We start from the raw sequence: 9,447 nt of genomic DNA, 5'->3' as shown, positions 1-9,447 counted from the left end.
AAAAAAAAAAAAAAAAAAAAAAAAAAAAGAGAGAGAGAAAAGAAAGAAAAGAAAAAAAACAAATACATCTTATTTACAGGTACAAACAACATGCAGTTGGGCAGTTTTTATTTCCACTCAGAAAAGAATACACACACACACTTCAATATAATTAGAGCAAAAGATGGCTCCTCCATTCTGTGACATTTCTTATGGATTTGAATATTCCCCTGTTTGGAAAAAAAAAATAGTTTTTCTTCAGGACAAGAGGAAGCAAAAACAATTCCTCCCTCCTCAACCCCAGCCTGGCAAATAGGGCGCTTAACTGCCAGGCCAGCAAACCTCACAGCCTGGGCAGCCACTTCAGGATACCACTTTTTTTGCTCTCTGCATCTTCGAGGTGTGCTTGCTTTAGCTGCATTTTGACACAAGGAGCCACAAAAACTAAGTAAAGCTCAAAAGTTAGCAGCAGTTCACACAGCAGCCATTAACTAGGGTGATCCTGGATAACTGTTAAGATTATAAGGGATATTAAGCCTCACACTTTAATCCTAAAGCCATTTTCTATCTTATTTAGAGACTGGACTAAAAACTCACCTGGGGATCATCCCACCTCCGCTTGCTGCAGSTTTGCTCAGCAGCTCGGGCAGGGATGCAGCACACAGCCGGCCGGGTGTCAGGCCTGACCTGGCGTAATCACTCTGCTTTTTCTGTCACAGCCCCCAGTAAGGGAATGCTGTAGTGGYTATCACATCTGCTTTACGTGCTGAAGGTCCTGGGTTCAGGTCGCAGTGGAACCAGCACCAAGAAATCTTTAGGAGGTTGGACTAGATGATTTCYAGAGGTCCCTTCCAACCTTACTGATTCTGTGAAAAATCGTTTAGGGCTACCTGCTACACGTGGAAGGTAACACACACAGCTGAACGAAAGGAAAACGTAAGCTGGTGCACAGGGAGAAATAGGTCCTAGGAGCATAATTTATTACAACTCGATTATAGTTACAAAACCCAGTGTCTCACAGGACAATCCCTTGGAAACAAATACACCAAATTACCGGAGAGGATAGCAGGCACAGGGTCTAAAGCACACGGAAACGTTATACTAGTCAGGGAGTAGGGGAGGTCACCTGGAAACAGCATGGGCCTTCATCAGGCTGCGATTCCCCCTCAAAACCCAGGCAGGTGCCGGAYCTCAGAGAGGCCCTTCGTGTAACTGCAAATTACGCGCCGCGCACGCTTTTCTCATCGCCTTGCAAGGGAGCTACGKGACTCCCCAAGCAAGGGCCTGAATCATGGGAGTAAGCTACAACACCCCAAGTAACAYGAAACAAAATACTTTTTTGACAGCTTTACATCCAAAAGCCGGTTTTAAACTGACAAAAGCCCTGCTTGGGTGAACCAAAGAGCCTAAGCTGCTGCACTCTCCGAGACGAACGACATGATTCTTGGTGACCGCTAACAGATTTTAGATAGAACTTGACTTTCATCATTTCCTTTGAAATCGACTGAAACTAAATTGTTAACAGCCTCAAATATATTCATTATTTAAAATCAGCAACAGATGGCAACCTGAGGAAAACTATTTCAGGAAAAGACATTTTGGGGAAAGGCACTAGAGAGAGCTCATCTAGCTCTTTGCCTTTACTCTGAAGGCAAAATACTTACAGGTAGTGAAAGAGAAAGATGTCAGCAGTATTATTTGCCCAAGCAAAACGGACCTTGATCTCTCTGTGTTCTCAAGATCCCTTCTGTTCCGATTCCTTAACTCCAAGGAGAACTTTCTTAGTAGTTTTCTCCTTCAGTTCATCATTTATCAGTTTAATTCAGTCCTTTCTAATTTGAGACTTGATTCTGAACCGAAAAGCTTGCTGAGACTTCAGTGGCTCTACCGTTCAGGCACGGCGTCTAGCACGTTTTCACAAGCTTGGCTAGATCAAAAGCAGATTGCTCGGCATCCTGTCGGATTGAACTCTGAAAGGCACAGGAGACTGGATCCAATTCCTACAGCAGAATAAACCTCTCTCTTTAGAGCCCATATTTCCCTAAACAGAGCTGGCTAAGTTTTATCTCAACATAATTTTCCATAATAAATCACAGTTCTCCTCAGAAGCCCCCACGAACTGCTTTCTGTTGATAGATTTGTTTTATATCCTCCCACTTCAGCAATGGAATAGTTAAACAAGAACATGCTGCACAATTACATAACCCAAGCCCAGAATTAGAAGTGGGACGTGAGGTAATTTAATAACTCCCAGGCAGAATGAGTGGTATGTCCTAATCTTTCAGTTGTCCTTTTAGTGATGTTTTTTTCTTTTTTTCCTTTTTTTAAAAAAAAGGTAAAACCAAGATTTTCTTGAATATGGTAAAGCAGATCTTCCCACAACCAGAAAAATATTAGCTAAAATAGAGAAAATGGAACTTACTGTAACAATTAAAAACTGGAAAAGAAACTGCCCTGGGGAAAATGCCAACACGTGGTGCTGACAGTTGAACTATTGGACTAAAAAGAGTTCAACGATCTGTTTAAGCATGGGTCACATTTAATATTTTCACCAGTTAGGAAGATTGTATTGGTAAAATGTGGAGACACTTTCCACGCAGAAAAGGCTAAAAATATCATAAGAGAGAGTTCAATCTTGGACAGGGTCCCACGGCAGCGATGGGAGGAAGTGCTGCACTATCCTCTACRGGGGGACTCAGTTTCAGAAAGAACTAGTGGAGCCAATTAAGTATCCCAGTACATGATGTATAACAGGACCAAAAAAGCGTGGCTAAGGGAAAACATGACTGCCCCAGGCTCTACAGAGAGCCTATATCCAATATCAATTATAATATTGTTTAAATTATTGTTTTCTTTTAAAAGCGTGATCTGGACACGCATCCCGTTCGCAGCAGAGTATTCCAGCCCCTAGAGCAACTTCAGGCTGCAGGAAATGACTGCACGGAGACGCGAGCATCGCCTCCTCCCGGGCTGCGGCGTGCCTACGGGGTAACCAGGAGCCCGGCGCTGCGCCGCCGGCTCCAGCGCTGCTTTGCAGCCCAGCGTAAGAGCGATGCCATCTGATGGGGCTGTTAAGGGCTCACTCAGCTTACTGCTTGAAACTTGCAGAAAATTACATTAAAATAATATATGATTACAATAAAAGCCTAAATACTTCCTAGTCCCCCCCTTTTTTTTTGCTCAGCATACAGAACGAACTACGATCTCTGAGTGAACAGATATTCAATGTCTATTTACCAGTCACATTTCCACACTCCTTTAAATATTAATTCTGGAATTAATTCTTTGGGGCTTTTATAACAGTGTTTACTACGGCACTGAACAGTACAGACATCAGTGAGTTCTTCTGCACAATACTCTTCTCATGTAAAATGATACATTTTCCCCATTTTACATAGAGAGAACATAAAGAGATGAAAGTCCCTCGCATCCAGTGCACGATAATTATGACCTGAAGCATCAGGGACCCAAYGATCTGGCAATCTCTTCCTTTTTGTGTTCCTATAAGAAGCAGGCAAACTTTGTAACTTTAGTTTGGAAAAATATAATCACACACAGACACATACATGCACAAAAATTTGTCTGGTGTAATTTCTACATGCCCTGGAGCGTCTTCTTTGCCTCCCTCTGCAGCCCCAGAAGGGCGCAGGTCTCTGGGTCACATCTTTGTCACATCTGCCATTCCCACGGGGACATGCAAGATCCCCTAGGGCAACAAAATGATACTACATGCTTATGTTCAAGCAGTTGAATCTCATTCTTTTTAAAAAGGGCATGGTGTAAAAACATCACCATATCACAAATACTTTCAGCCACATARATGTTAATGCATAACTTATTTTGAGTATTTATTTATATTGCACAGTTGAAACCAAAGAAACATGCTTCTAATATGGATATCAAGTACTTACAAATTTTTTCATAATTGTCTAGAGGATACTAGCACCAAACTTTTTGAATGTGGACATCCATAACTAGGCGATAAATAAAAAATAGTCCATTTATTAGGGACAGAGAAACCAAGTGCCAAAATTCCTTGAAGAGAAGCATGTAAACAGGGATTTTGGCATCCATTTCTTAAATGCTTCTACTTAAAAGAAAAACAAAAAAGCAAAAACAAAAAAGCACAAACAAAAAACCCACAGCCTTGCTCAGAACAGGAGGATTTGCATGTACACAGCTGAGAAACCTACACAGCTCTTGCATTTCCTAGTTGATCTATTCCTGTGCCACGTAAAACACTGCCAATCGTAAAAGACAACTTGTCAGCTTGTGGCCAAGAACTGAAAAAGCACCAAGACAGAATTAATTTCTTAGCATTAGAACTGTCTTTTCTTCCACAAGTCAAGGGTAAGGCCTAGTGGGGATGAGCACGGGRCAGCTGAGAAATGAGTACATGCTCTATTTTTCAGGCTTCAGACCAGCTAATTGCAGCTTTTCAGGACAGCTGCCTTCCTTGTAGGTCCCAGGCACCACCTACAACACGGCTCTGTGTCCTCCACCAGCGGTGGAGATGACCACCCTCACCTCCTAACGCTTGTATCCCAACCGGATACAATTTTCTCATTGCATGAGCATTCCCACAACCCACTTCTGTCAAAATACATTTTAATAACAGAGTTATAAATTGCTTGCCTTCTCATTTAAAACAGGAGCAACCCAGACAGCATGCAGTTTTCTCCTTCATTCTGCACCCATGTGGATATTTATTTTCGTGTGCCACTACTATGGACATAGCTCTAACGACAAGATTACGTGAGCCTTAACGTACGCATAGGTACTTAAGTGCTAGAAAGGCAGCAAGTTTAAGGCTGTACAATTCTAATCCAAAATCCACAGAAATCAATGGCAAGTTTTTTATTATTCATTGAACTACCTTTGGATCAGAACTTAAAGCAGACTTGGGAGTGGCTAGTTCCTAAGTCTCAYGACCTCCTGGTCATTAAATTGCATGGTAGATCATGCTGCTCACATAGGGAGAGAGAGAATTAAAGTGTCTGATCCCAAGATATTTTTTGGTCCAGCTTTTGGGGAGTCAACAGCTTTTTACTTAATGTATAAATTGCATCATTTTGTTTTCATTGTTTACTCATTTCTGARAAAAGCAATGGGAAGTGGAGCGCTCTCAAAAAAATATATTTTTTTTAATGGAATCAGCCAGCACAGATAGTTGAGCTTCTTTAGAAACAAATAGTAGAAGTATGTTAGACCTATGTAGAATTTCTGACAAATTTCATTTCAGCAAAGCATGTAGACTCACGTTAATCAAAATATATTAAAGTGACAAAAAAAATCAAAGCACATTTGGTATTTAAAAAACAGCTGGAACAGTTAGTCTTGTCATCTTGACACTTCTTTTAAATGAAACAATTCTGTTTAGATTCAAAAGTCTCATTTTGTTTCGACATTTGAGTTTAAAAAAAGAAAACCCTTCAAAAATAAAATACCAGTCAAGAACCTCTCTCCTGATTTTTCATTTGTCAATGGTTTTGAAAGCAAAGAAAGAAAAACAAGTCTCAAAAAATATACTTTGCTACTCAGTACTGTCACTGCATACTCAATCAGTTTACCACAGCCTTAATATGCAATTTGTAAAGGATAAAATTGCATATGAGGACCTGAATTTGCAATAATGTGCAATTTCACAAAGGACAAAGGAAACTAAAATYGAAATATTAATCACCAGGTATCTTCAGAATGGTTGAGATTTGTATATATTTGTATATAATAATAAGAGATTTGTAAATATTATCAGATACTTCGGGACTAAGGAGACAGGCAAATCATCATCCAAAAWGTTTATTTCCTCATAAACAACGGAAGCAGAGTCTACCTAACACGTGAGAAAATGAAGTTTGCAGACACAGGCACTGCCTTTTATCAGGCCAACTACCAACTACTATAACTGAAAAAAAAGCCAATATTTCTTTCAAGTCTAACAAAAAAGTAAAAATTTAAACCTTAAAAGTCCCACAGCACATCTTTAAGGGAATGAGACTYCTTTGCAAGTACAAAGACCCTCGTGCATGAGACCTGTACAGGTAACAGTCAAACAGATACCTTTGTGTCTGTTGGGGGGGACTAATAAAATGTTGATTTATAATTTCCAGTGAGCACAAAAAAATCATCTTGTCCACCACAGATGTAAGCAAAATACCTTACCTGATGTCTCAGTTACAGATACAGTGTGGTTACCTCATCAACAGCACCCACCGTGTCCCTCAGACCGGGAGCAGCTCTAACCTTCCCATAGATACTACCARTATGGAGGCAAATTTGGTAAAATCATGTGAACGAGACAGACATGCACACAGTTTCTGGGTTGTAAATTCTTCTGTGGGCAYGAAATACCCCAGAGGGCCCCGGCAGCATATTGGGATCCTTGTCAGGGTCACCAAGGTGTTGCCTCCTTAGCCCAGTACCTGCAAACTAGTTTCCCTTGGTTGCATCAATGACTGCACGAGGCAACCTCAAGCCCCTGATCAGTAACTCACAGCTGGTAATTATGTGCCAGTACTTGGATATATGACAGGATTGCTTCAGCAAGGAGGGACTCTGCACCTTATGTGCTATTGTGCAGAGACGTATGAAATGTCCCATCACTAGGTTAAAAAAAAGAATCCTGAGTATCCGTTAAAAAGGGTCACTATCCCCCAAAATTCACTTCCTCAGCTAATTCTTAAATCTGTAGTTGCTATGCCTGGTACCAGTGTACAGGAAATACAGTTAGATTTCCATATTATGTAAACACAGATGCACAAAATCAGTCCCAGCTCAGAAAGATAGGCAAATACCTGCTGAAAACTATGATTATTTCAATAAGCACTGAAGAGTGGGTTTTTTTGTGTAGTTGTTTTAAATTTGTATGTAGAAGTTTCTTTCTTCACAAGTTTTTCTTCTGAGCTCTTCTTAGCAGATATGATGTCCTTACGGATTTGAGCAGTCACTTACAAGCACCAGTATGTCTCCTGCATCCTTATCGTAAGTTTTAAAATACTCTTCTGGGAAGGCTCCAGCCTGTAAGTCAGTTTTGCATTTATTACAAGAATATAAAGAGATTTTGCCCTGTGCTTCTAAGAGACTCTGTACCAGCTGAGCAGCCTAGAGGAACCACGGTAGGGGGTTGCAGGGACCACGGTAACTTGAAGTCYCCTTTTGCAAGTTTGTCACCACAGTAGTCTTTACAGGAGGATGAGAAAATACTCCCTCAGCCATTACTGATGTTTGCTCCAAACTTGGGTACCTCGAGATCAAAAAAGTTTGAGGTCCTAAACTGATGAGCTTAATTTCTAGTTTATTATTCCCACATCCTACACTGAATTTTGCTCTTAATATCTTGTTAATAACTAGCAATTTATATGCTACAATAGAGTCACTAAAGCTCCAACGCTGCATGTTTCTACGTATCTAAGCAGTCCCACTGCAATCAGCAAGGCTATTCATGTGCTTAAACTAAACCATATATCCAAGTATTTAGCATAGGTTTAATTACCCTAGTAACGCTCTTGTAAAAAGTTCAATACAGCAGACTGAGATCTTTGCATAGCACTTTATCATACACAATTCTATGTGCACTTAGTTATATTYCTAGTTGTGTTTTGGAAATATAACTAGAGAGAACATGCGTTAACATTTTTCTATTCTGTGCAACCGGAAGTTTGAAATCATCAAATAGAACAACAATTTGGGAATTAAAGTGACTCTGGAAGATGACAAACTAATCCATGACTTTATCCTGCTCTAATAGAAGTTAGAAGTAAAATGCTTCAGTTTCAGTTAACATGTTTTTTTTATATTCCRTAAGCAGCACGTGTCCATGAAGTATAAAGCTGTTTCATGCAGTTGTAGGACACCTGCTTAAGTTCTCTRTCTCTTATTGCCACAAGGGCTCTCAGCTCTGTATTCTGAAATAAATTCTCAGCCATAGCTTGAAAAACAAATAACTGACCACAGTCAAGGTTCAAGAGGAAGATAAATGTATAGAACAGAAGAGCTCACAGAAAAATAAGAGGAATATTGATCAATTCACTATTTGTGTTATCACACTAACATAAAAGATTCATTCCAGCGTCTCAAACAGATCATTTTTTCACGGGTATCCACCTGCAGACTGTGGTTCCTGGAGGAAATTAGTATTGCTTGCTTTTCTCTTTTATAATTTCTCATCAGTTTTTAAGAAAACCTTGAGTCTAGAGTCTAGAGTCTTAGGGAGGATCAGAAAAAGAAAAAAAACACTAAAAATGAAGCTTTGACAAGCAAAATCAAAGCTTAGTTTTCAGAACAGCTTACAACTACCAGACTTCAAACCTAGCTATTTCATCACTACCTATTTTAGTGTAAGTGAAGCTGTACTTCTACAAGAACTTGTAAAGTAATTGAAGCAACATGAAAGATTCCTAGATAAACTTTCTTAAATACAGAACTATCTATCACTTTAAATATGTCATTTTCAAGGAGCTTGTAAAGAAAATTAGAGCTGGATAAGGGTCTATACAGGCTCTTAGAGTTTAATTAAAAAAAAAACAAAAGAATTTATCTATCCTCCATACATTCACACAGTGAAACATCTTCCTCTCTCTCATATTGGTATACAGATGACAGAAATAGCACAACATATTAAAAAAAAACCATGAATACAGAAACAATCACAAACACATATTCATAAGTCCTTTCTGATTAAATAAAAAAATAATGTCCATCAAGGAAGCTGAAACAATGGAAAGTGACACCATGGTGGTCTATAACATTTAAATCATGTTAACACACTCAGGAAGACTTTCAGGGTGGGACACAGGCTTACCTGCAGGACTACCTAGAAGAGTTAATTACAGAGGGAGAGCTGAGGATACTGAGATAACTGAGGATCTGCTGTCTGGGATATGGAAGAACCAGGCCAGGAAATATCCCCTTAAGAGAGTGAGTGCAAACTTGAACTTTCAAACCTGAAGCTGGCAAAGCTCAGCAAACTCTGTAGGCAACAATCTGTCAGAAAACCCGACTGGGTGATTTAATTGCAGAATCACTGAACCACCTAAAAGGCAGGGTTTTAAGAAGAGTGAGGCCTGACTTTTTCCATATCTTCAATATCTGTTTTCTCCTTCAGCTGGATATACAAAAAGCTGAGCTTGCTATACAACCTTCTGTGCCTTCTGTATTCTGGTCACTAGCCAACTTTKACTGTCRGGTAACTTCCTAAGCTTCAAGAGAGATACCGTAGACACGGTTTGCCATAGGTTATAACAGCAGTGCTTTTATTCAAAGCGCTGATTCTTGCCTGGAATTTGGGTGGGAGGAAGGATATAGGAAAGGGAACAAAAGTAAGAAAATCAAAGCACAGTAAGAAGGGACAGCGTCGTGACTACAGCTCTGCGTCTTTCGAATAATCAGTCTGGTTAAGTGGTGCACACTAAAGGAATACATTCTACAGGCTCAATACTTTAAAATTAGTAGCTTTGGAGGCCAATAGAA

At 39.8% G+C, this 9,447-nt stretch overlaps 1 protein-coding gene across 1 annotated transcript in view; it reads right to left on the bottom strand.

Annotated features, from left to right (window-relative positions):
• SLC2A9 (solute carrier family 2 member 9) overlaps positions 1-9,447 on the bottom strand; it is a 133,953-nt gene that overhangs the window by 66,179 nt on the left and 58,327 nt on the right. The window lies entirely within an intron of this gene.

The sequence above is a fragment of the Rhea americana genome, unplaced genomic scaffold, assembly GCF_003343005.1.
Source record: "Rhea americana isolate MKP2758 unplaced genomic scaffold, rheAme1 scaffold_30, whole genome shotgun sequence".
Classification (NCBI taxonomy): Eukaryota; Metazoa; Chordata; class Aves; order Rheiformes; family Rheidae; genus Rhea; species Rhea americana.
This window is presented reverse-complemented; position numbering and strand designations above follow the sequence as displayed.